Genomic DNA, 24,698 nt, shown 5'->3' with positions numbered 1-24,698 from the left:
ATTTTTAAATTGTGGGAAATTATCTTAACTATATACAATGTCTTTGTCTATAAACTGGATTAACTATTCAGATGTTTTTAAAATATTTTAATAAATATACACGCCTTTGTGTTTTCTTTCTTGGTTCCATTTATATTTTTCTGCAAGCAGATTCTGAAGGGTGGGTTTAAGGGCCAGAGATATACAAGTTCTTTTCTTTCAATTTTTAAATATATTTATTTACTTGTCACATATTAAAAATAATTTCTGATTGTTGAATCATGATTAACTACCATTGGGGTAGTTAATTAGATGGTATTTGGAGGAAAGATTCTGGAAAATATTGACTATTAGAAAAAAATACATTGTAAAGGTGTATGATGAAGAGAAAAATAAACCATAGCAAAGAAATATTTAATAGTTGATTCTAAAACATCATCAAATTTAATTCTGAGATCTCAGGTAATATTTCATTATTTATGTATTCATTGTTATCATGTAAAAATACAATCAGGACAAGTGTGTGTGTTTGTGTGTGTGTATGCACTTCATGGACTGGTGAGATTTAAACATTACATAAATTCTGTTCAGAAACAATTTTGCTGATTTTGACTCATTGGATAAGTGTGTTATTATGTCATCTATTCATGCTATGGCTTGCTTTAATAATAATGAATACTGACAAATTATAGTTATATTTTTGTAGGTGATTGACAATACTTACCTTGAGTCCAGGATTGCTTTTGATCCCACTGTGAAAATGTGGGATTGAAATTAAAATATAACTATATGGAATGTTCATACAGTTAACTTTTTTAAAAAAATCTATCAGAAAAGTACAATTTGAGCTCTACAACAGGGTGCTTGGATTAGTTGATAAGATCATGACAGTTAGAACTTGTTTTATACAGTTTTCCCATAATTAAAACTGAAATTAATTTGACGTGTCAAATTAACCTGAGAATTGTCAGGTTATAAATATATATTTAAAGCCCAATTCTAATTATATTTTATCTATTTTGTGCCTTATGGACAAGAAGACATGATGATGATGATGATGGAGGAGGTGGTGGTGGTGGAGGAAGAGTTGTTTCACTGGGAATTAAAATTAAAATTTCATTGGGATTTAAAAGTTAAAACTGTTAAGTCTCTTTTTGTAGCAAACAGTATGTAACAATCTGACATGCTAGCCCATAGCAACAATTAGGTAAAAAATAGCGAATTGTGTGGGACTTGTTATTAATTGTGTCTTAGTGAAAAAACATCCTGGTCATACTGGAGTACCTGCTGTTTTCATTGTGGTGGAATTACCACAGAGGGGTATGTGCTATTCCATTTCAGATTGCAAAATGTCTTATGAGTAGCTGTCAGAAGAGTATTTATTAATTGCTAAGAATCATTAATTCATTGTATCAGAAAATATGCCTTTGAAATATTTCTAAATCATACAAATTGGAGAGTTGGAGTCCCATCACAAATGACTTTATTGCCTAATGATAAAATCAAAGTTCTGGATATATTATTTTGAAGTAAAATAATAATTAAACTGGAAATGGAGCCTGATACAAGTTGAGTCAGAACTGTAATATGAAGTGCTAAATGTGTAATAGCTGAAAATCCAAGGTGGGAACCTGTGGTTTTTTTAAGCTGCAGAGTAATATGATCTTACGTGCATTATGTGCATGTAAAAAAATATTGCCTGCCATTTTGCAGCCAGTAACCATTGCTGCAGATAACCGTTGTTGAGTATTTGGTGATGAGTATTTGGTCTGAGAACATTGGAAGAAAAAGATAGAAGAAGAAATTGATGAATGGCCAAAAAAAGAAAAATGAAATAGGCGATTGAGAAGATCTTGGGTAGTGATTTTAAGAATAGTTAAGTGAAAATGTTTATATGAACTTACTAAAACATTTTGATGAAAGTGAATTTTTGAAAATAAAAAATACCACATTTTAGTACATTTAATTAATGTATTATTCTGTTTAATGTATCAGTCTTTAAAATGCAGAACACAGATTTGGAATTGAAGAAATGTATCCTGTACTTTATCATAAAACAGTTTCAATACTGCATATAGCCAGTCACAAATTTCCCCAAAAGCAAAATGATGAAATGCATATCTGTGTTTTATAATTTGCTGCTCAAATGCCATTTTATATAAAGTTTGGTGCAATTCTTGGCACCATTATATTTTTAAAAATCAGTAGCTGGTTGCCTGGCTGACAACACCATTTTGAGGTCTATTTTATTTTAATTTGTTAGGAGATTGGGAATTTCTTGAACACACAATAATATTTGATGAAATCAAAGCCTTTTTTTGTAATATCAAGATATTACATTAATAGGTATTTAATGTCATTAATAGGTATTTAACAAGGAACTGTTATTTATAAAAATCTGGGATTCATTCATATCTGTATAAATAAGGATAAATAAAGAATATTTAAGCATTCTTGATGCAAATTCATTGTTTCTCTCTAGTAGAAATCTAGTTCTTAGCTGAAGTAAAGTAGCAAATTTCCCATTACTTCTTTTGAGTTGATTATTCACTTAGGAACTTGAGAAGAAGTTTTCTTTGGAAAGCCAACAATCCTCCTAAAGATCTCTCTTTAATGGATTGGCATATCTGTATTATTATAGTGATTAGATGATATCTGACTATTTAAGTGAGAGAGAATTTACAAGATTCCTTGGTTGGAATATGTGACAATTAGAAAAATATAAATCAAGTTCAAAACTGTAGTGTAGACATTATTTTATATGAAGTTCAATGAACATTGTCAGAAATTGTGTTAGGATTGCAACCTTAAACCTTTCAATAAAGCAAATTCTGTCACCAGTTGACTTCAAAGGAAATGAATTTAGGATTGATGGAGAAGGTACATTTTTTATGTGAATACCAACATCTTTCAAAGCTTTTTGGGTATAGTTGGTACTTTGGAAATATTTCCGAAAGGATTTCCTAGACAGTCTTTTCCTTTTTACTCTTTCTGCACATTGCAATACATTGATTTTTTTCTAATATCTTGCAAATAAATAAGGCTTCTTTTTGTAGACCTCCTGCCTCTTTTTTAAAAGCCACGCTTTTAATAATGAATGCTGCTCATGTTTGAAAGTTTGTTTCCCTGACTGTATGTTGTCTGCTAAACTAGAATGTTCCACATTGCTCCTTGTATTGTTGCTAGGCAGACAAGCTTTTGTCTGACGCATATTTCAATTCCTGACACTTTCGACTTCCCTCAGTCAGCGCTGCTTTTTTCAAAATGTGACTCTGCTGGTTTGGCCCTTTTCAAATCACACCAGTTGGTGTATTCTGATTTTATCTCATTTTAAAACATTTCATTTGCTTAATAGTAAACATATGTTAAACATTCACAGTTCTTGTGCCATATATGATGATCTGGCTCGCATAACATGGTAAGACAATGTCTTGAACCACAGAACCTATTTTATATTACAGTAAAATAGCATATGTGAATCTAGCCAATTAATCACACATTTTTGCAATTTTTGATAGCCACAGCCTAAAAAAAATGCTTTGGGGAGGCAGGAGCCGAAGGGCGAAGAAGGTCTCACTATAGCTCCAGCCATTTTAATCTATTCGTGCAGCTTGAACAAATAAATGGAAGATAATGCATGATGTCTGTCGGTTACCACACATCTGGGATTTCCTGGACAAATCTTTGTTTTAGACATTGAACTCCCCAGAAAAGTAAAAATAACAAAATACCTGGGATCCCTTCTTTTTAAAGGGCTCGGAGAGCTTTAGAAAGAGCAGGTTTGCTTAGTTATGAGGAAAAAACAATACTGTAGTGATATTCTGATTTTGCTTTCTCTGATCTGGAAGGTCATCACTTTGATGCATCAATGTGTTGAGAACAGGAGTGGCTGCTACTGAATGATGCACCTCCTGGCCTGCAGGGTTCGTATGGCAAGAGTCAAGCCTGGGCCATGCTGAATTATTTCTGAAGATACATTGTTTCTTAGATACATTGTCTTGAGGTGTTTTTTTAAATTTTCTGCCAGATTTATTAATATCATGGTAATAGCACTTACAAAAGAATAACAACCAAATGTGTAAACCAATAATTACATTTCAAGTATGTGTTTTTCCATCTGTATATCTCAGGTTGCCATTTTCTTCAAAACATTGTCTTCTGCATTTGACACATGAGCTTTGTACTTTCCTAAGTACAGTAAGATTTTCTTTGAGATTTGAAAATTCAATTTTTTTAATTTTTTTATTGAATGTACATTTAAAAACAAAAATGGACATGTTACAACTTCCCTGGCTACAACAGGTGCTGGTACTTACCTTTAAAGCCCTACATGGCCTAGGCCTGGGATATTTGCAGGACCGTCTGCTGCCGGGAACGACTTCCCATCGCCCAGTGCGCTCACACAGAGAGGGCCTCCTCAGGGTGCTGTCGGCTAGACAGTGTCGGCTGGCGACCCCCAGGGGGAGGGCCTTCTCTGTGGGAGCGCCAGCCCTGTGGAACCAACTCCCCCTTGAGCTTCGGATGGCCCCGGATCTCCGGTCCTTTCGCCACGGCCTTAAAACTTTCCTTTTTCATCAGGCTGACCTGGACTGACGACAGGGGTTTTTAAAAATGTTTTTAATTTTTAATTGTTAGTTTAACTTATTTTGGGGCTGTTTATTTAATTTCTTTTAACTTTTGTATTGTTGTTTTTATTGTTGTTAGCCGCCCTGAGTCCTTCGGGAGATAGGGCGGCATATAAGTCCCAAAAATAAATAAATAAATAAATAAATACATACTGCTATTAGTATTACCTTATGTAACAAAGGGAAAAACAGAAAAGAAAAATGCATTATATGATGGGACAGAATATGACAAAACGTACATATAACATCTGTAAGTTTTCTGGTAAACAATCTTTCAGTCATCTACATTGTAAATAAATATCTTTCAGTTCTGTCCTGATATAGGTGTTAGTAAAAAGTCTCTGCGTTATCAACTAATCAATCGATAGTCTTGAGTTTTGAGTGTGAAAGCTGTAGCGTGCCAGATTTGCAGAAAAGAAGTCATATTTTGCCTTTGCTGAATATCTAGGTTTGTTCTCTACCCTGTTCAGGTATTACCTCCCCAGATTCAGTCCAGCATGGGAGGAATCAAGAGTAGCCATGCCTTGGTTAAGTATGATGGAAATAGAACTGAAGGGATTCTCTTTATACTTACAGTACAGCTATCTGTGGACTGGGAAAGAGAGGGGTCTGTTCACATATATGCATTTATTCATATGCATTTATGCATATATGCATCCATGGGAACCAGAACTTTGCTTTACCTTCCAACTCAGGTGGAAACTATTGTAGATAGATTATCCCCTTATCCCCCTTTTTTTTGCAAGAGACTGGAGAGTTCAAATATGATAACTCTGTCAGTTATATATTACTTCCAGGTTTAGAGACCACATCCTTGAATATTAGCAGATGAGGTACAACAGTAGGCATGTTCATATGATCCATCAATAGCCTTCACATAGTTTACTTCAGAGTGCTGATTTGCGTCTTCCAGCTAAACTGCTAATTTGGCTTTCTGAAAATATTGGGTCTGCCTGTTATCAGCTGAGACCTCTCGCTCTTCTGAATCAATGTTAAATGCTAAATAATTATGAACATTCTAGACCAATTTATTTAGAAGGCACCTGGTTATTTAATCCTGATGGATACACTGGTTCTCAAACTTGATTCCACAACTATTGGACTGTAGTTTCTATTCTCCCTAAACATCACTCCCAGTTTGAATTGAAATTTCTAGTATTGTTTTGCAACAAAATAAAAAACAGTGTGCTGAGAGACTATGACTTGACTACAACTCTTCAGGGGCTCAGACTAGTTTTTCCAGCCCTATTTGGAGTTGCCTTTTCAAATTTGCAAATTTGAAGCATTTAACATAGAACATTAGATAGGATATATTGCCATTTTTAAAAACATTTTACATAAAAAATAACTATTATGAACAATATAATTAAAATCCTATTCCAGTTTGTGTAACTTCAGTGAATCCTGTTGAAACAACACCTTCTTTGATTCTACATTTTTCTTTTCTGTGAATAAATGCATTTTTTTCATTTATAAATACCCCCCCACACACACACACACACTTCCCAACGTAAAATGAGAGATGCTAAGTGTTGTGTGTTTCAGACTTAGTAAGTATGGCATGGATTGGCTTGAATAATAAAGATATCAGCCTGTATTATTAGAGTATGCTGCATTAATCAGACTTGCTGGAATGATCACATGGTACTCTATCGCCTTTCCCTGCGAGCTGCTGCTTGTCAGCAGCTGGTTGAGCTGCAGGCTGCAGGCCAATGTCTGCAGCCCCTTTTCTTCCAGAATCTTTACAGCCTACTGCTCTTGGTGATGCCTGTGGCTTGGCCAACTAAATGTTTCTCCTGAGACTTATCAAGGTTATCTTGCAGACTTCAAGGCCTCTGTCCTATTTCCTAGGCCATGTATGCATTTGAAGAATTCAGGTAGGCTGTGTTTCATACATCAGCATGCTTGTTTTTTTTTGTTCCTGGAATATTTCCGTTGGGTAATGTGAGCCTGCTTTTATGGTTGCATAAGGCTTCCAAAATGCAAGATGGATTTTTGCCTTCCTCTAAAAATTGCAGTTCTTCCATACTGTTTGGGAGGTGGGTGTGTCAAAGATAAGATGCAGGTAAACAATAGCTAACTGCATGATGAAGTACATAGATGAGTAATAGCTTCTTATGTCTTATTGGAATTTTTGTCATTACTGCTGCCTGAAGCTGCAAGTGTAATCTAGAGTTATAAAAAGATGGTGTTTTTTCAGGAAAAATAAAAAGCATCTTTGCTATCTTTGATGCATGACAAATGCTTCTCCTCTCTAAAGAATGCAGATTATGAGAGTTAAGGAGCAAAATATGCTTGGATCACATATAGGAATAAACTGGAAGCTTCTGCACCACATCCATGTCTGCTTCTTGTGGTTTCATTGCTGCAGGATTTCATTGATATCACTTAGTAAGAATAAAATGCTTTAGACACCACTGTAAGGATTTTGTGTAAAATATAAAGTACTGTATATTTAATGGATAAGTAGAGAAAAATATTAAATGTGTAAAGTGTTTTCTTTTTCTGATGGCATCTTTGGATAACTATTCAGTCTTAAAAATGTCTATTTAATAATAAAATCTCAATTCTATTTTTAACCCACAACTAAATAATGTAGAGATGTATTACACTTTATAATATTATTATTTAAAATGTATCCATTAATTTCTTGTTGAAACTAACTGGCAACAATAATGAACATTTCCATGTTGATTAAATTTTATTTGATTGTCATAATGTTATTTTATTGTGGCATTATGTAAAAAGCTAACTCTGTGTCTTTTTGTATAAGAGAAGCAGGTTGTTTAACTGAACAACAGTCTTAAGAGGGAAGTATGGACTTATAAGGTTAGAACTATTAACATAATTTGATGTCAGCTATAATATTGGTAATATCTTTGCTCTTGTCTCACATCCTTAGCAGATTACTGATAATAGCTAATTCTTAATTCCTGAAAATATGTCATCAGTGTTTGTGGAGTTTAGGATAAAAAACAAGAAGAAACATGTGCTATTTAATAAAAACAGGAAAATTACCATCTTGATAACAGAAGGATTTTACTAGAAGTCAGTGCGGTGCTGTATTGTAACTGCATTGTTATGAGAGTGCTAGCAAACCTTGAAGAGGGCCAATTACTGTCACAAAGTTACACTGCAAATAGAGAAGAGGAACCAACCCTACTGTATTTTTGTGTTGTCATCATGCACAGATGAAGACCCAGTGATATAAAAGTGATTTTCATTATGAAGTTCAGATCAGTCTGTTAGATAAAATAAACTATCTATAGAAGGCAAAGCCACATTATTATCTGCCGATAGCCTCAGATTAATTAGCATTTACCTAGTTGTCTTGGAGCAAGTAACATGCCGGGGTTTTTTAATCTCAGAGGCCTTTCTCAATTTGTTACTTTTCAAATGTGTTGGATTATATTTTCCATAATTCTCCACCACCAAGAAATGAAAAAATGTGGAATTCAGGTGAGAATTGTAAATTATAATAAAATGAAAAGCCTAATTATAGTATAATATTTTGTAATGTTTTTAAGTGGGTGGGAGCCTTTGACAGATAAATCTATGGATATCAAAAGCACTACCATCTTCTTTGGTTAGCCTTATGCAGTCATCCTCTAGTTGAACTGATAGGGAGTTAAGGAGTTAAGCATTCAGGGAAAGAAGAGTTGGAAATTAGGCTAAGAAACATCCATCCTTCCCCCTTTGACTAGTTCTCATTTTTGTTTATTGACCTTCGGTTGTGTTGCCTTTAACTGGAAAACTAATTGCTGGGATAGATTGTAGCTCTTAAGATGCAAGGTTGAAGTCACATAAAACCAAAATATAGTTATAATTGTAGTTGTTTATGATTTCTGAAGATTCAATGTGTAAACTGTGGTTGGTGTGTTTCCATATGTCTTCTAGATGCCAGATCTGTTCATTGAAACGAGCCCACTTGTATTCAGGAATGACTATAAGGTCAACATATTAAAGAGATGATAACAATTGCAGGTGTGACAGATAGAAATGAAAGTATTGGATTAAAATCTCTAAAGTGGGAATATTTTTACAAGTTAAAAGAATCAATTCTATTACTGTACATGTCTTAAGTATTACAGTACTGCTTAACAATTTATCATAGTGTCAGCTAAGTGTTGCAGAGTTTCCTGATTCTCTGGATATTCACAATGTAAAGATGATTATCCAAAGCATTGGCTAGCTTCCAAATGAGATCATTATGTCTGTCTACTCTGCAGCTTGATGTACACTCTTCCATTTTCCACCTTAATAAGCTAATGGATTTCATTCTGATGTCTGATTTTGTTGTGGGAATCTAGCATTTGATGATGTGGAGTCTATGAAATAATCAACATTGAAGGCAGATTGTTTAATGAATCAAATAATTAATAAACCATATTTATTTTAAAGCAGATAACATCAGTTCATAGCTATAGTCATTAAATTATGGTGTCCTCTAATGCAGTGTTTCCCAACCTTAGCCATTTTAAGATGTGTGGACTTCAACTCCCAGAATACCCCAGCCAGCATTGCTGGCTGGGGTATTCTGGGAGTTGAAGTCCACACATCTTAAAATGGCTAAGGTTGGGAAACACTGCTCTAATGAATTCTTTTTGCTTCTCCTTTTATATTGCATAGTTTCCATCACATTGAAGTTGTTGATTTTGATCACTCTGGTAACCTCAGTGGCCTTTTCTATATAAAATGCAAATGAAACGGAAAATTAATGTACTTGAGATAACAATCATGTAAGTCCAAATAGAGGTCATATCCTTCAAGTCAAATGGTCCATCTTGCAAAACAGGTTTAGGATTAGAAAAAAAATGCCCCCCTTTCATTTGGGAATTGAATGCCTGAAGTTGAGGGCCAGGAAACTCTGGCCTGGGTTTCCTTGAGCCCTCTGTGAGTAATCTCTCACTCCACTCATGAACTCCTCCTATTGCTTTGACACATCTGGAAAATCAGGGAAGTAGAGAGGCCATGGCTTGTCAGAAAAACATTGAGGAAAATGGTGCACCAATTTTGGAGTGTGTACCTGTCTCACATTTCCCCACAAATGCTTTGTCTCTTGGTAGCCTTTCCAGTGTAACAAATACTGAATCCTATTTCTTCTTTTCCTTGAAACCAAGATTGCTTCCACCTCATATTCTTCTTCCCCATCCACAATCATGAGTAGGAGTGGGTGATCCTGGGATCGCAGAGCACTTGGAGGCACTTCCTTGTCTAGCCAGGAGGTCTAGCCATTTTCATCAAAAGTGGTAGTTGAAAGCGAAAGACTATTGGGTTTACTATTGCATGGTGGTAAATGGTCTCACAAAATTAAAATTGATCTTCTCTGATGATCTGGTCAAAGTAGTAGAAAGACATATTATGTTCACCTTTGAAATCACTGGCCCCTCTTGTGTATGGGCATCTGCTACTTCTTGTACACTGCTTTTGCCAAGAGCAATTGTTCTTTTAATAGGTCATGAGCTGTTTGCTGTTCCCTGAGTAACTGTGCTGTGCTAGGAACAGATCTTTACTGAGTGGTTGCTGATAAAACCCTTGGGTGGATTCCATACATTGTTTGAAATATTGACGTGCCAATTGATGAGTGTACATAGAATTGTTATATGCAAATTCTGTTACAGGGAAAAGTGCCAGCCAGTTAACTTGGCTATAAGTGCTGTAACATCTTACATACTTTTGCACTACCTGGCTAATTTTCTCTGCCGCTCCATTAGTGGGAAGGTACTAGGCCGAAGACAAATGAATCTGTACTTTTAATAACTGGAAAAGAGTTCTCCAAAATCCAAAAGTGAATTGACTTCCTCTGTGTTATTACCGGTATGTGAATGTCCATTCATCTATATCCTCTATATCATGTCTGACTCTTAAGGGGGAGTGCTCATCTCTGTTTCTTAGTCGAGGGAACCAGCGTTTTCTGGAGACATTTCTGTGATCATGTGGCTAGTATGACTGTACACTAAGGCATTTGAAACACTACCTTCTCACCAAAGTGGTACATATTTATCTACTCGCATTTGCATGCTTTCAAACTGCTAGGTGGGCAGGAGCTGGGCAGATAACAGGAGCTCACCCCATTGCATGGTGCTCAGGTCTCAAACCTAGGCTGTCAGCTTTCCAGCTGACAAGCTTAATAGCTTTTAACTGCTGAGCCATTCTGTTCCTCTGTCTAAATATTTTGTCTAAAAAGATCTGTGCCATAGTCTGTGCAGTTGGGAGTCTCCTACACGGTATAAATGGTGAATATCTTGGTGAAACAATCTACTATTACCAAAATAGACATAGAATCTTGCACTGGTGTAATTCTATGATTAAGTTCATTAACAGTGTATCTCAAGCTGGGTAGGTGTGTTTAAAGGCTGTTTCCCACAACTGGCTTTGAGTGCCAGCAGACATAGAAAAATGCAACATAGCCTTTTATATCCACAGCCATTTTTGGTCATCAATAATCTTTAAGAATCCTGTGGAGGGTTTTAAAAACTCTTTCATGCCCAGCTGTTTCATTGTCATGACAATACTGCAACACCTCCTCCCATAAAGGAATAGCAACATAAAGGTGACCATTAGGCTAGTGTTGCCCACCTCTGCTGAAAATGGTGTACAGTACCTTGTTGAGCCCCAGAGGTCTTCTGGGGGCTTGTATACAGCTCCTGCAGCCATTTTTCTCTTGATTCTTGCAATTTGATTTTAAATTTGTTGTCCTTCCCCCACCCTCTCCCTTTTGTAATCCTTGCAGGGCTGCGAGGTTGTAAAAGAGCAGCATGGGAAGAAGGCTTCTGAGCCATGATGTATTCTGGTTTATGTGAGAGTGCATTTGGTAGCATGCTTCAGGAACCAGGTACATAAATTATACAGAAGTCAAAACGAGACTCCATCTGATTTGCCTGATAGTATGAGACTGAATTTTGCATCAGTTCCAATTCCTTGTGGTCTGTGCAACCCTGTATAGGAAATTGTGCCCTTTCCAGCCATTGCCTCTTTTTCTGAAAAGCTGCTTTGATTGCCAGCAGTTCCTTGTTAAATATATCATAGTTTTCTGTCTGCATTTGAGAGCCTGTGAGAAAAGAATATGCATGGTGGTAACTCCCTTCCCCTACTTTCATAGCCTGAAGTACCATAGGTCTGATAGCGGCATCTAAAGGACCAGATTGGGAGGCATCTGGGTAGCAGAAGATTGGTAGGGATTGGGAAGCAAAGAGTTGTTTTAATTCTTGGAATAGCAATTATTTGTGTGTCATCCAAGCAAATTTCCTCCCTTGCTTTAAGAATTGTGAAAGAGGTTTAACTTTGTCTGCAAAATTAGGAATGAACTTCCCATAAAAGCGTAGGAGAACAGCAGAACTGCTGGGCAGAGTTAAACTTGTTATCAGTTTAGAGTCCTTGTATCGCCACAGGAGATGCCCCCTCTTGAATTCCATTGAACTTTATGTACTGCCCATTTAGTGCTGACCGTTAGTTAACTAGATTCTTGTGTATAGGTTTGAATAAATCTTCTGTGCTGCAAACTTACAAATTGTCCATAATCTTTATGCCTGACAAAAAGTTAGCAAAGCTCAGGAATTGCTGCATTTTTTAAAATTCCACAGCGAGTATGTCCAGATAAAACTGCTTATACCTTAGCTGGATCCATCTGCAGCTCTTCTGTGGAAATTCTATAATGTGCATACTCTAACTGCTGCAGATCAGGTGCACACTTTTCGAACTTGGCAAAAAGCTTATTGTCCCTCAACCCCTGCAAAACATTTCTGGTATGCATAACATGAGAGGTTATATCCTCAGAATATGTTAAAACAGACATGTCAAACACAAGGCCCAGGGGCCGGATGCAGCCCGCGAAGTGGTTTCATGTGGCCCGCGAAGCCATCCTGGAAACAGTAAGGGAACGGCCCCCACTGTCTTGGCCCCGGCCCTGGCTGGCCAGGAGCCAATGTACAATTTCATGGTGGTCATCTATGCTGAAATACATTCAGCCTTAGCTCCACAAGGCCATCTGAAAACAGTGAGGGACCGGCCCATGCCGTGTCGGCACTGCCCCCTCGGCGCATGCTGGGGAGGTATCACCCTTTGTGAGGAATGAACAAACGCACCATTGCCTGGAAGTGGCCAGCACATGGCCCTGCCTACTTTGGGCAGGCTAGGGCCTGGGCAGCATTGTGCTTCTCTTCAGATTCATGCCACCTGGCTCAGCCTCTCAGCACTGTGAGTAGAGCACACCGCTACCTGCCAAAACCGGGCAGACTAGGTGCTGGGCAGCATTGCACAGGTAACATCGACTCTCATGCTGCTCATGGCATCCCCTCCCATAGAGCCCACCAAGCCGGATATGTGAAGTAGGCGAGGGCCATGTGCTGGCCATTTCCAGGCAATGGTGCATTTCTTCATTCCTCATGAAGGATGACACTTCCCCAGCTGTGTTTCTTGCCTGTTTTTCTCCCTCCCTCATCTCAAATATTTTCCCGCCACTCTGTTCTTTGGAAGGAAGGAAGGAGAGGGAAGGTCTGAGGGAAGTCCTACCTTAGTCCTGCGCTGCTGTCCTTTCACCATCCCCTTGCCCCCTCCTCCTGGCCTATGCTGGGGGGTCTCCCTATTGAAAAGGAAGCTTTGGATACAAAGCCAGGTCTCCTCACATGGAGAGGGAATGGGCCTCCCTCTTGATTTTGCCCTCGTACCCATCATGAGCAACCTGGCTAAGGATAGCAAGCACAGCAGCAGCAGCCTTGAGGAGGAGGTAAATGCAGCTGGGCACCCCCTTGGGGAAGTGGGGCTGGGCTTAGTGCCGTGGGTGCTTGAGGGCTGGGTTAGGCATTTGACCTCCGCGCCACCGTCCAGTCGCCCCCCATGGCCTGAGAGGAACAGTGAGGCTCCTCCGGTGGACCATGCCTTGGCACTTCCCTTGTCCCATCTCCTTCTGCCAGAGACCCTCAGATCTGTCCCACTCCTGCCCAGGCCCCCATAGGCACCCTTGACACAAATGATGTAGAGCTGGCCATTCCCACCCAGTAGGCCATACGCACTTCAGCCATGCCCACCCACTAGGCCACGCCCACTCTGGCCACACCCAGCCGGCCCCCCGAGGGCAACTGCAATGCTGATGCGGCCCTCAATGAAATTGAGTTTGACAGCCCTGTGTTAAAATGTCATCCAAATAAATCACCACGTACTTACCACACGGGCCGGATGCGTTATCCCAAAACCGCGCTCACCCCATTGCCGGCAATGGAGAAAAAGCTCCAATACGTTGCGCGACATCAAGTGACATTGCAAGTTTGATCCCTGTCCCTGTATAGATGCTACAAAAGGGAATCCCTTGCTTGTTCTCTGGGGGGTAGGTACTTGTGCGTCTGGTTTCTTTGGACAGAAAAAGATTGGAGCAGAGGCTGGAGATGTTGATAATCGGATAAATCCCTTTTTAAGATTCACCTCTAAGTGATCCTTTAAAATATTTAGTTCCTTGTTGGACATACAGTAGGATATTGTCTCTTGGCTGAAATGTTTGTTCCAGGTTTCAGGTCAGTTGTGCAATCACACTCCCTATGAGGTAAAAATTTGGTGGCTTCCTTCTCTCCAAAACATCTGCAAAATCAGCATACTTAGTGGGCATTTCCACCCCACCTGGATGCTCTCTAGAGGCACCAAAGAGAATGTAACAGTTTGTTCCACATGGTGTTTGTAATCTGGAGAGAGAAAGGAAATTGCCTCAGTTTTCCAGTCCACCAATGGGTTATCGAGTCACAGTCAGGAAGTGTTAAGTACCATGAGTACTTGCAAGGAAACTGTTATATAAAAGGGCAAGAATTCTGTGTGATGGTCAATAGCCAATTCCAGAAGAGTCATATACTGCACAACAAGGCCTGCCATTAAAGATTGGCCATTTATATTCTCCATTTCCATGGGTCTTGATAGCTTTACAGTAGGTATTTGCAAACTATATGGTATCTCTAGATCTATAAAGTTTGAAAAAATTGATAACAGTTTCTATAGCTTCCTTGCACTCTGATTCAAAGGTTATTGTGATGGGAAAGAAAAAATTGTTGCTTACCTCCTTTGTCTTGCACCTTCTGATAGTCTGTAAATCTCTTGATGAAGTTTTGGTAGTTGTCTAATATCAGGTCATTGCCTTCTATCATTGGAGTGATTCATTTTATTGCAGACCCCTTCAGTAAGCTTAATAAAAAAGTCACTCTGGTGTGGTCTGCTGTTAATCAACATTTCACACTGAGCCAGAAATTTGGTATATGGCTCCTCCATATTTCTCTGGTATCCTTCTATGGGAGCACACAAGCATTGGCTGCACCACTGCTGCAGGAATAACTGCAGGCTGCTGGACATTATTTTATTTTTATTTTTATTTTTATTACATTTATATCCCGCCCTTCTCCGAAGACTCAGGGCGGCTATGTATTACAGCAGCTTGTAAATTAATGATTTTCATATCCATCTGCTGTTGGTGCTGTAACTGCTGCAAGCTGCTGTGGAGTAATTGGTGCACTGTAGCCATGCTTGCAAATTTTCCTCCCCTTTATTAGGGAGTATGAGTCTGGCAAGATTGATGTCAGGATCAAACCCCAAAACGACAAAATGAAATCCAATTGAGTCCAATTTTTTATTTACTTATACCTAATAGACAGACTCTTGCCAGACTAAAGCTCTAAATTTTTGACTGAATAAATGTACCCTGAAATATACTAGTGTGTGACTACCCTGAACCTCTTCCTTCCTCCCCCATCTACTTCAGGACTGCAGAGTTTCTTATTTGGGCTTTTCTCTGGAATGTACTGCCTGCTCCCTGGGAAATCTCAGTACTTTTGCCAAGATTTCCCCCATACATACACACATACACACTGCTTCTCCAAGTACACATTTCAGCATATAGCCTCTGTTTCAAGATTTCCAGCATAGGAGAGTTCACCAACTTCCAGGACCGTTTGTATCATCGTTAATCAGCTTGCACTATAAGGACATTCTTTTTGATGTCCAATTAAAATCTGTGTTCTTGAAATTTAAACATATCTGTTATTTGGCAAGACACTGAGGATTTATTTATCAAATTTGCAGTTACTGTAATGTTCTACATGAGACTACTGTATGTAGCTTGAAATGGGATAGTGAATATAACGAATTTTATCAGTATTGAAATTAGCATAGTTAACAATTGCATTAGGGCAAAATAGGAAATTTATGTTAACTCCTGTTGAAAGTAACCATTTATTGCATCTTTAAAAATACAGGTAGTCCTCAATTTACCACCACAATTGAGCCCAAAATTTCTGTTGCTATGTAAAATGGTAACATGAATTTCTTTTTACGACCTTTCATGCCACAGTTAGCAATAGCAATAGTACTTAGACTTATATACCGCTTGATAGTGCTTTACAGCACTCTCTAAGCGGTTTATATGAAGCGTATTGCCCCCAACAATCTGAGTCTCAATTTACCAACCTCGGAAGGATGGGAGGCTGAGTTAAGTCTTGAGATAGTGAGAATCGAACTCCTGGCAGTGAGCTGAATTAGTCTGCAATACTGCATTCTAAACACTGCATTACCACTCTGTTAAGTGAATCACTGAAGTTGTTAAATTAGTAACACAGTTGTTAATTGAATTTGGCTTCCCCATTGATTTTGCTTGTCAGAAGGTCACATGACCACGGGACACTAGAACCATCGTAACCATAAGTCAGTTGCCAAGAGTCTGAATTTTGAATCCATGATGATCGAGATGCTGCAATGGTCATAAGTGTGAAAAACAATCTTGTCACTTTTTCAGTGCCTTTGTATCTTTGAATGGTTACTAATCGAGCTGTTATAAATCAAGGACTACTGTATTTTCAATCTTTGTGATTAAATAGCAAATTACGTAACTGTTGGGGCCTTTGCTAAGCAAGCACAGATTTTAGAGCATCTGCTGCATGCCTAAGGATGCCCCTGAAAATTAAAGAAACCTTAATGGTGTGAAATAAGACGATTTACTTAAATGACAAACTAAAAGCATAGCATTCTATCTTTCCATTTGCCTGCCAAGGCTACAAATGGGCTCAGAAGTGGACATACTGAAAAAAGCTGAATCAGTCAGGGAGAGAGAGAGAGTAAAAGAAATAAGACTCTAAAACAAATTTCTTATTGACCTTCAGGGTTTAGACATTGTGGTTTAGCAACAGATGTCTTCATATTTCACCAAATGCCACTGCGGCTGGCATTTTCAGAAGCAAGGTGGTCTGTTATGCAGACCAGAAGCAACTCAGCAGGGACTGATTGGGTTTTTGTCTTTATACAAGTAGTCTTTGGCTTACAACCACAATTGAGGCTGGAAATTTGGTTCTAAGTCATTGCAGTCATTAAGTGAATCACCATGATTGTTAAATAAATCACATCATTAAATGAACCACATGATCATTAAGTAAATCCAGAATATGAACATCACTTTTTGCCATTTTTGCCAATTGTAAATGCAAGCCATTTGCGAAAAGTCCAAAATATGATCCTATGCTCATGGTATGTAGTATGTGTGTGCAGCAACCATAACTTTGAGGACAAGTTATAAATAACTATTTTTTGAGTCTGTTGTAACTTCAAACTATAGTAAAACAACCTGTCATTCATTGACTGAGAACTACCTGTACTCTCATGACCTGACTACTGATTGATCTCTAACTGAGTTGGTTTCTGATTGATGCAGGTTCGTGAGTGCTGTTTCTGTTTGGTTCTTTGTGCCCAATTCTGATTTATTGTTTTAGTGGTGTTGGTTGGTTCCTGAATGGTTCTTTGTTCATGCTGTCTTGAGGTAGTAAAGTCATCCTTCCCACCTAATATTGCCTTCATTCACTTCTTACTGCAGTGTTGAGTAATGCCTCATGGTTGTTGTAAAGCAGGGGTCTTCAAACTTGGCCCTTTTATGACTTGTGGACTTCAACTCCCAGACTTCCTCAGCCAGGCATGCTGTCTGAGGAATTCTGGGAGTTGAAGTCCACAAGTCATAAAAGGACCAAGTTTGAAGACCCCTGTTGTAAAGTCTTATCGCATATTACCTACACTATCATATGTGACCCTGATGCTCTTTTAACTTGTTTTCAAAACTTCTGTTCTTTATTTTGTTTTCTCTGTCACTGGTGGCTTTGTATCTTTATTATTGTTGTAGCAAGAGGTGCAATGGCTCAGTGGCTTAATGATGTTGGAGTTGATCTCTGTTCCAGTGGTTCAAGTCCTAGCACTGAATGGTGGACTGAGTTCCCATCACTTGCCTCAGCTTCCGTCCACCTAACAGTTTGAAAGCATGTTCTGTGTGAGTAGATAAATAGGTAACCACTTTGATGGGTAGAGGAGTTAGTGCTCCATACAGGCAGGCAGATTCTTGCTGGCTCTGAACCTGCCCAATTGCGTTAATATTCTGTATATTTTCCCAGTTCTTATCTATATATTCTTCCTTTTCCTTACTTTCTTTTATAATCATTTCAAATTTTGTTAACTATCTTTCACCTTGAATTTTTCTTCCATTTTTATCCATTTCTCTAACTGTATTAAATTCAACCAATTTAATTTAGTATCTGATAAAACATTCTTTAATTGCATTATATTCTTTATCTTGTTCTTCTAGTCTTCCCATTTATATATCTGATTTTTTTTAAATTTACTAATCTAGTCTTTCAGTTCAATCTTAGGGAATTTCTCCATTTCTACTACCAGTGTTAATGGAGAAATTCCTGGCATTAACCAATATCTCCATTTATCCCATAATTCTATCAAGTTTTTTAAAAAGGAAATTTGAATTCTCTTAACAATTTTTAATATCTTTTTAAAACCAATATGTTTCTATAGGATCGCCTATTTCCCTTAATTCCTTCAATTTTATATCGCTTCATAAAAAATCTCTATCTGCTATAATATCTGGGACCATCCTTAATTGATTAGCTACCCTATAATACCCTAACCCTATAATTTCTAACATTTGGAAGACCCAGCCCACCTTTTTTTAATGGTTCATACCATAAAGCTTTATTTATTCTTGCTGTCTTTACTCCATTACAATACACCTCCAGCAATCTCTGTATTTCCTTTAATTCTTGATCTAAAAACTTAATTGGGATTATCAAAAAAAAATAATTTTTGGTAAAACTTTCATTTTTATTGCTGCAATTCTTCCGAACCATGTTAATTTTACTTTTCCATATTTATCCATTTTATCTTTTATATCTTTCTTTAACTTTTCATAATTTATCTTCAATTCTTGAATATTTTTTGGGGTGTCAATACCTAAATATATGATACTATCTACTATTTTTAATTTATATTTTTCTTTCAATACATCCATTTCTTCTTTAGTTATATAACATTATTTCTGATTTTTCCCAATTTATTTGCAATCTACTATATTTCCCAAATTCATTCAAATGTGAATATACCCTTTCTATAGTAGCTAAGGGATTTTGAAATATTAGTAATGTATCATCTGCAAATAAATTTATTTTTGTTTTCTTACATACACCAATTCCTTCAACCAGTGAATCTTTCCTAATTTCATTTGCCAAAACCTCCATCAATAATACAAATAGAACTGGGGATAAGGGGCAACCCTGTCTCGTTCCCCAGCTTAAGGTTATTGTCTCTGTAACACCATCATTTATGACTATTCTTGCCTTATTCTCTGAGTATAGTTGATTTATCACCTTTCTAAAAAAATTTTCCAAAGCCTAATTCCTCTATTAATATTTTCAGTGTAGGCCATTCCACACAATCAAAGGCCTTAAAAATGTCTAATGCTAATAAACCAGGCTTTAATTTTTTATTCTTTATGTAATAGCCTAAATTTAATACCCTTTTTACTACATCTGACATTTGTCGGCCTCTTATAAATCCACACTGATTATTTTTAATATAATTCTCTATAAATGTATTCAATCTACAGTATTTGTCAATATTGCTATAAAAGTCTTAGCATCCTGATTAATAAGGGATATTAGTCTATATGATCCTGGGTTTGTAAGATCTTTATTAGGTTTCGCTATCAATACTATCAGAGATTGCTTCCAGGAACTTGGAATAATTTCCCCTTCCATTATTTTATTAAACATTAAACTCATCTTCGGCACCAATAATTCTTCAAAATTTTTATAATATTCTGCGCCTAGTCCATCTAACACTGGTGCTTTACCTATTTTCAATTTATTAATAACTTCCAGTATCTCCTCTTCTATTTGTGATTCTATTATTTCTTTATCATATTCTCAAATTTTACAGTTTAAATTCTTTTCTATATATGACTGACTTTCATTCAAATTTATTTCTTTTCCCTTATATAACTTTTCAAAAAAACTTCTGAAATATCAACAGTTTTTCTCTCATCATGTTACTACAGTGCTTTTTTTGTAAAAGAAAAAGGTGCCGGAACTCACACGTCATACAACCCGCCTTGCCAACCCTACAAGGTTCCATCCAAAAAAGGTGCTGGAACTCCGTTCTTAGCATTCTATGAGAAAAAAAGCCTTATGTTACATCTTTCTCCCTTTTTGTTCTTCATTGCTCCAATCAGGCTTTTTGCCTCTTTAACTTGTGTGGCTCTAGCCAACATTCTAGAATTTTTATTACTATTTTCATAAAATTCCCTATTAAAATAAATTAGATTTCTTTGAAACTGTTCTAACTCAATATTTTGCAACTCTTTTCTTTTAGCTGATAATTCTAACATAGTCCTATTCTCTCTACTTTCTATATATTTATTCTCTAGCTCTTTAATTTCCTCCTCCAACCTTTTTAGATGTTTCTCTTTTGTTTTTTTATATTATAAGAATATTTTATCCCTAAACCTCTTACCACTGCTTTCATTGCATCCCATATTACACCTCTATTACTACCTCCTTCTTCATTTATAATCCATATATGTTTTAATTCTCTTTCCATTTTCTCTAAAATCTCTTTATTTTTAAAAATCCTTGAATCTATTCTTCATCTACTTACCTGTTTATAATCACAATCTACTTCCATTTCCATAGTTACTGTTGTGTCAGTAGTTAAATGGGAGTGGTTTTCCTGAAGCGGGAAACCTGGGTGCAGTTATTGGTTGTTGTATTCTCGGCGGGAGATTCTGGGCCGGGGATTGGTTACTGTTTAAAGGCACCTGAGTATTTAATACGGGACTTAACAGCTGTTAGCCAGTCGACCCATGTGCATTCAATAAACGTTCTCTTGTTCAACCTCACTGTCAACGCTCGTCATTCCGAACTTAACAGTGGCGACGAGGATGGGATCGACGACGGAACAGTGAAGGAGCGGCGGAAGCCAGCTGCACGGAAAGTGGGAATTTTGAATCACAGTCAACCAAACCCACTGCTGCGGCGGAAACTGCGAAATGGCGCAAGTCGGTTCCCTGAAGGAGTTCGACCCGAATTACCCCGAAGACTGGGAAGAGTACGTCGGCCAGGTCGAGGGGTTTATGCTGGTCAATGGCATAACGGAAGACCGGAAGAAAGCGTCGGCCCTTCTCACCATTAGCGGCACACCGGTTTACCGGGTTGCCGTCGGCCTGTGCCAGCCCTTGCCGGTCTCCAGCATGGCGTACGCCGACCTGTTGGCCAAGTTAAGGGTCCATTTTACTCCAAAGAGGTCCGAATTATTTTGGCGGAGGATATTCGAAAAGCGGAACCAACGACCCGGCGAGTCAATTACGCAGTTTGTGGCGGCGGTTAGAGAAGCGGCCCTGCGCTGTAAATATGACAACCTCGAGATTCGAATCCACGACCGAGTAGTTTTGGGGCTGCGAGATGAACATTTACAAAACTGCATAATCGCAAAAACCACTGGAACCCTACAAGAAGTCTTAGACGAACTACTCACGTACGAGTCTACAGGCAGACGCGACCCCCCCTACAACAGCATGGCCGCCTCGACAGAAATCAACCTTGAGAGCCATGTGGACGGTGGGGAGGTGGACTACCAGTGGGAAGCCGACGTTGCGGAAATCGCCCGAAGGTTCGGGAAGATGGCGGCGAGACCCTTACGCTCCGACGGACCCGACCAAGGGAGAAAACAGCAACCTCCAGCACAACAAAGACCCCTCAGTATCTATAATTTCCAGTGACACCCATAGATACATCGAAAACAAAAGCGGCCGTAAAATTCCCCTAAAACCCACTAAACTTCAGTTAGCTGACTTCCAAAAAACCCCCATAGAATTAAAAGGCAAGGCCACAGTCGAAGTAAATTACAAGGGGTTCAGTGGATTTTTAGACCTTTTAGTTACCGAAGGCCAGAGAACCAGCCTAGTAGGCCTCAATTGGTTCCCGGCCCTGGGTAGGGGGAATTAACACAATTAATAGTAAGACCCTTAAGTCTGTCTGCGATGAATTCACAGACGTGTTCGATGGGTCGTTAGGGAGATACAAAGGACCCCCCATTACTTTTAATTTAGACCCAGCGGTGAAGCCCATTAGGCTTAAGGCCCGGAGGGTGCCTTGCGCCCTTAAACAAAAAATCGAGGCCGAACTAGATAAGCTAGTAGGCCAGGGCGTGCTGGAACCCGTAGAGGGAGGCCTTTGGGAGACACCAATCGTCACACCCCTCAAACCGAACGGGGATGTGAGGATTTGTGCCGATTATAAAGCTACCCTTAACTTAGCAATGAAAAAACATGCTTACCCGGTCCCGACGGTAAAACAGGTCCTCGCGACGATCCAGGACGGCGCCATTTTCGCCAAGCTTGACTTGGCGCAGGCGTACTTGCAACTCACTGTGTCTAAGGAAGCCGCCGAGGCTCAAACGATAGTTACCCACAAGGGGGCGTTCCGCGTTCACAGACTTCAATTCGGCATTGCTGCAGCTCCAGGCATCTTCCAGGAGGTGATGGAGAGGACCTTTAAGGGCATACCAGGTGTATGCCCTTACTTCGATGATGTCCTAATCGCTGGAAAAACTGAGGAGATCTTAGCTGACAGGCTGGAACAGGTACTGGGGAAATTCAGGAATGCTGGGCTTAAGCTAAAAAGGGACAAGTGTTGTATAGGCGTAAAATCAACTGAATTTTTAGGATTCAGAATTGATGCTCAGGGTATACACCCCACTGAAGGGAAAATCAAAGCAATTAAATTAGCACCTGAACCCAAAAATAAGGCGGAACTACAAGTCTTTCTAGGATTAATAAATTTCTACCATACCTTCTTGCCTCACAAAGCAGCTATTGCTGAACCCTTACACAGGCTGTTAGACAGGAAGACCCCTTGGCTGTGGCAGGAAAAGCACAAAATCAGCTTCCAAACATTAAAAGACATTTTGTCCAGCAATTCCACGGTTACACACTTCATTGAAAATAAGCCAATTTACCTTGCGTGTGACGCCTCTCCATATGGAGTAGGGGCAGTCATAAGCCACATGGATGACCAAGGTCAACAGAGGCCTATTGCTTACTATTCCAGGACCCTAACTAAAGCTGAACGGAATTATGCACAAATAGAGAAGCATTGGCCATAGTGGCAGGAGTAAAAAAGTTCCACGATTACCTGTACGGTAGGAACTTCACAATATACACAGACCATAAACTCCTGCTGGGGTTATTCACCACAGACAAACAGACACCCCAAATCATCTCCCCTAGGATGCTTAGATGGTCTATTTTCCTTTCAGCATACACGTTCTCTATCAAACACAGGCCTGGAAAAGAGATGGGGCATGCAGATGCCCTTAGCAGATTACCCCTAGCAGATACTGGCATTGACCCAGCACCTGTGGGCCAAATCCTGTCTCTACAGGAACTCTCAGAGTGCCCACTGACAGCCAAGGACATTGCAGCAGCCACTAAAAAAGACCACATCCTTAGTAGAATAGCAGCGTGGGTACAAGGGGGTTGGCCTAACAAAACTCCTGACCCCAAATTCACACCCTACTTCAGAAGGAAGGATGAATTGTCATCACACCTGGGATGTATACTGTGGGGAAATAGGGTTGTCATTCCAGAGGGTCATAGGAACGCAGTAATTGGGGAATTACATGAGGGGCACCCCGGAATTGTTCGTATGAAAGCTCTTGCGAGGAGTCATTTATGGTGGCCGGGGTTAGACACAGCAATCGAGGACAGAGTAGCCGGGTGCTATCAGTGTCAGCAGTCTAGGCCAGAACAAACACACACACCTGTTCATAAGTGGGAGGTGGCTAGGAATCCTTGGTCTCGCATTCATATTGATTTTGCAGGCCCGTTCCAGGGTCTCACATTCCTAGTTGTTGTGGATAGCTACTCCCGGTGGTTGGAGGTCGTACCTGTAAAGTCCATGACTTCAGCCAAAACCATACAGGTCTTGCAGGGACTCTTTGCCACCCATGGGTTACCTGACGTGATTGTTTCTGACAATGGGCCCCAATTCACATCCAATGAATTTCAGGATTTCCTCAAGGCCAACTGGATTAGGCATGCGACGTCGGCACCTTTCCACCCCTCCTCCAACGGATTGGCTGAACGAAACGTCAGGACAACCAAAGACGCCTTAAAAAGAATCATCCACAGCAACTGGCATCAGAGACTGGCCCAATTCCTGTTGGCCCAACATACAACACCTTGCACGGCCACAGGGAAAAGCCCAGCTGAAATGAGGTGGGGCAGACGTTTAACCACTAAATTGGACAGACTACACCCCGACAGACTACCTGTGGAACCTGAACTGGACATTCCGACCCGGTCTCTCAATATTGGTGACTTAGTTTGGGCAAGGAACTATGGACAGGGGGACAAATGGTCACAAGGGGTCGTCATTGACAAAACGGGGCCGTTATCGTACATTATTGAGGGGAAGGGAATCAGCTGATCAGGAGGCACATCGATCAGTTAAGGAAAAGGTCCCCTGAAATTGTGCAGGCCAATAATGGAAAGAATGTCTCTACACTTGACAATGCATTCAGACACGACCAGTTAAGTGCAACACCAGGTGGGGAGGGGGTCGGAACACAAATCAGGGCAGCAGAAGTAATTCCCCAGAGTAGCCCAGCAGAAATGGAACTATTCCCCCTGGGCAGCCCAACCGAATCCCCAGGACCTCTAAGAGAACCCCCACAATCCACAAGTACTGCATCACCTGAGTCACCGCCACAAACAACCGGGCCAGTAACAAATAGCAAAGCAGTTGGCTC

General features: G+C 39.3%; 1 protein-coding gene across 7 annotated transcripts in view; it reads left to right on the top strand.

The window, feature by feature from the left end:
* The window catches only part of EVL (Enah/Vasp-like), a 168,910-nt gene that overhangs the window by 33,791 nt on the left and 110,421 nt on the right, over positions 1–24,698 (top strand). Inside the window, exon 2 of one of the 7 annotated variants that reach the window (XM_083349067.1) lies at positions 11,338–11,439. The exons of the other annotated variants lie outside the window; for them this stretch is intronic. The gene's annotated coding sequence lies outside the window, so the exon portion shown is untranslated. The remainder of the gene's footprint in view (positions 1–11,337; positions 11,440–24,698) is intronic. 7 annotated transcript variants of the gene reach the window in all.

Source organism: Vipera ursinii (genome assembly GCF_947247035.1).
Source record: "Vipera ursinii genome assembly, chromosome: 1".
Lineage (NCBI taxonomy): Eukaryota > Metazoa > Chordata > Lepidosauria > Squamata > Viperidae > Vipera > Vipera ursinii.
This window is presented reverse-complemented; position numbering and strand designations above follow the sequence as displayed.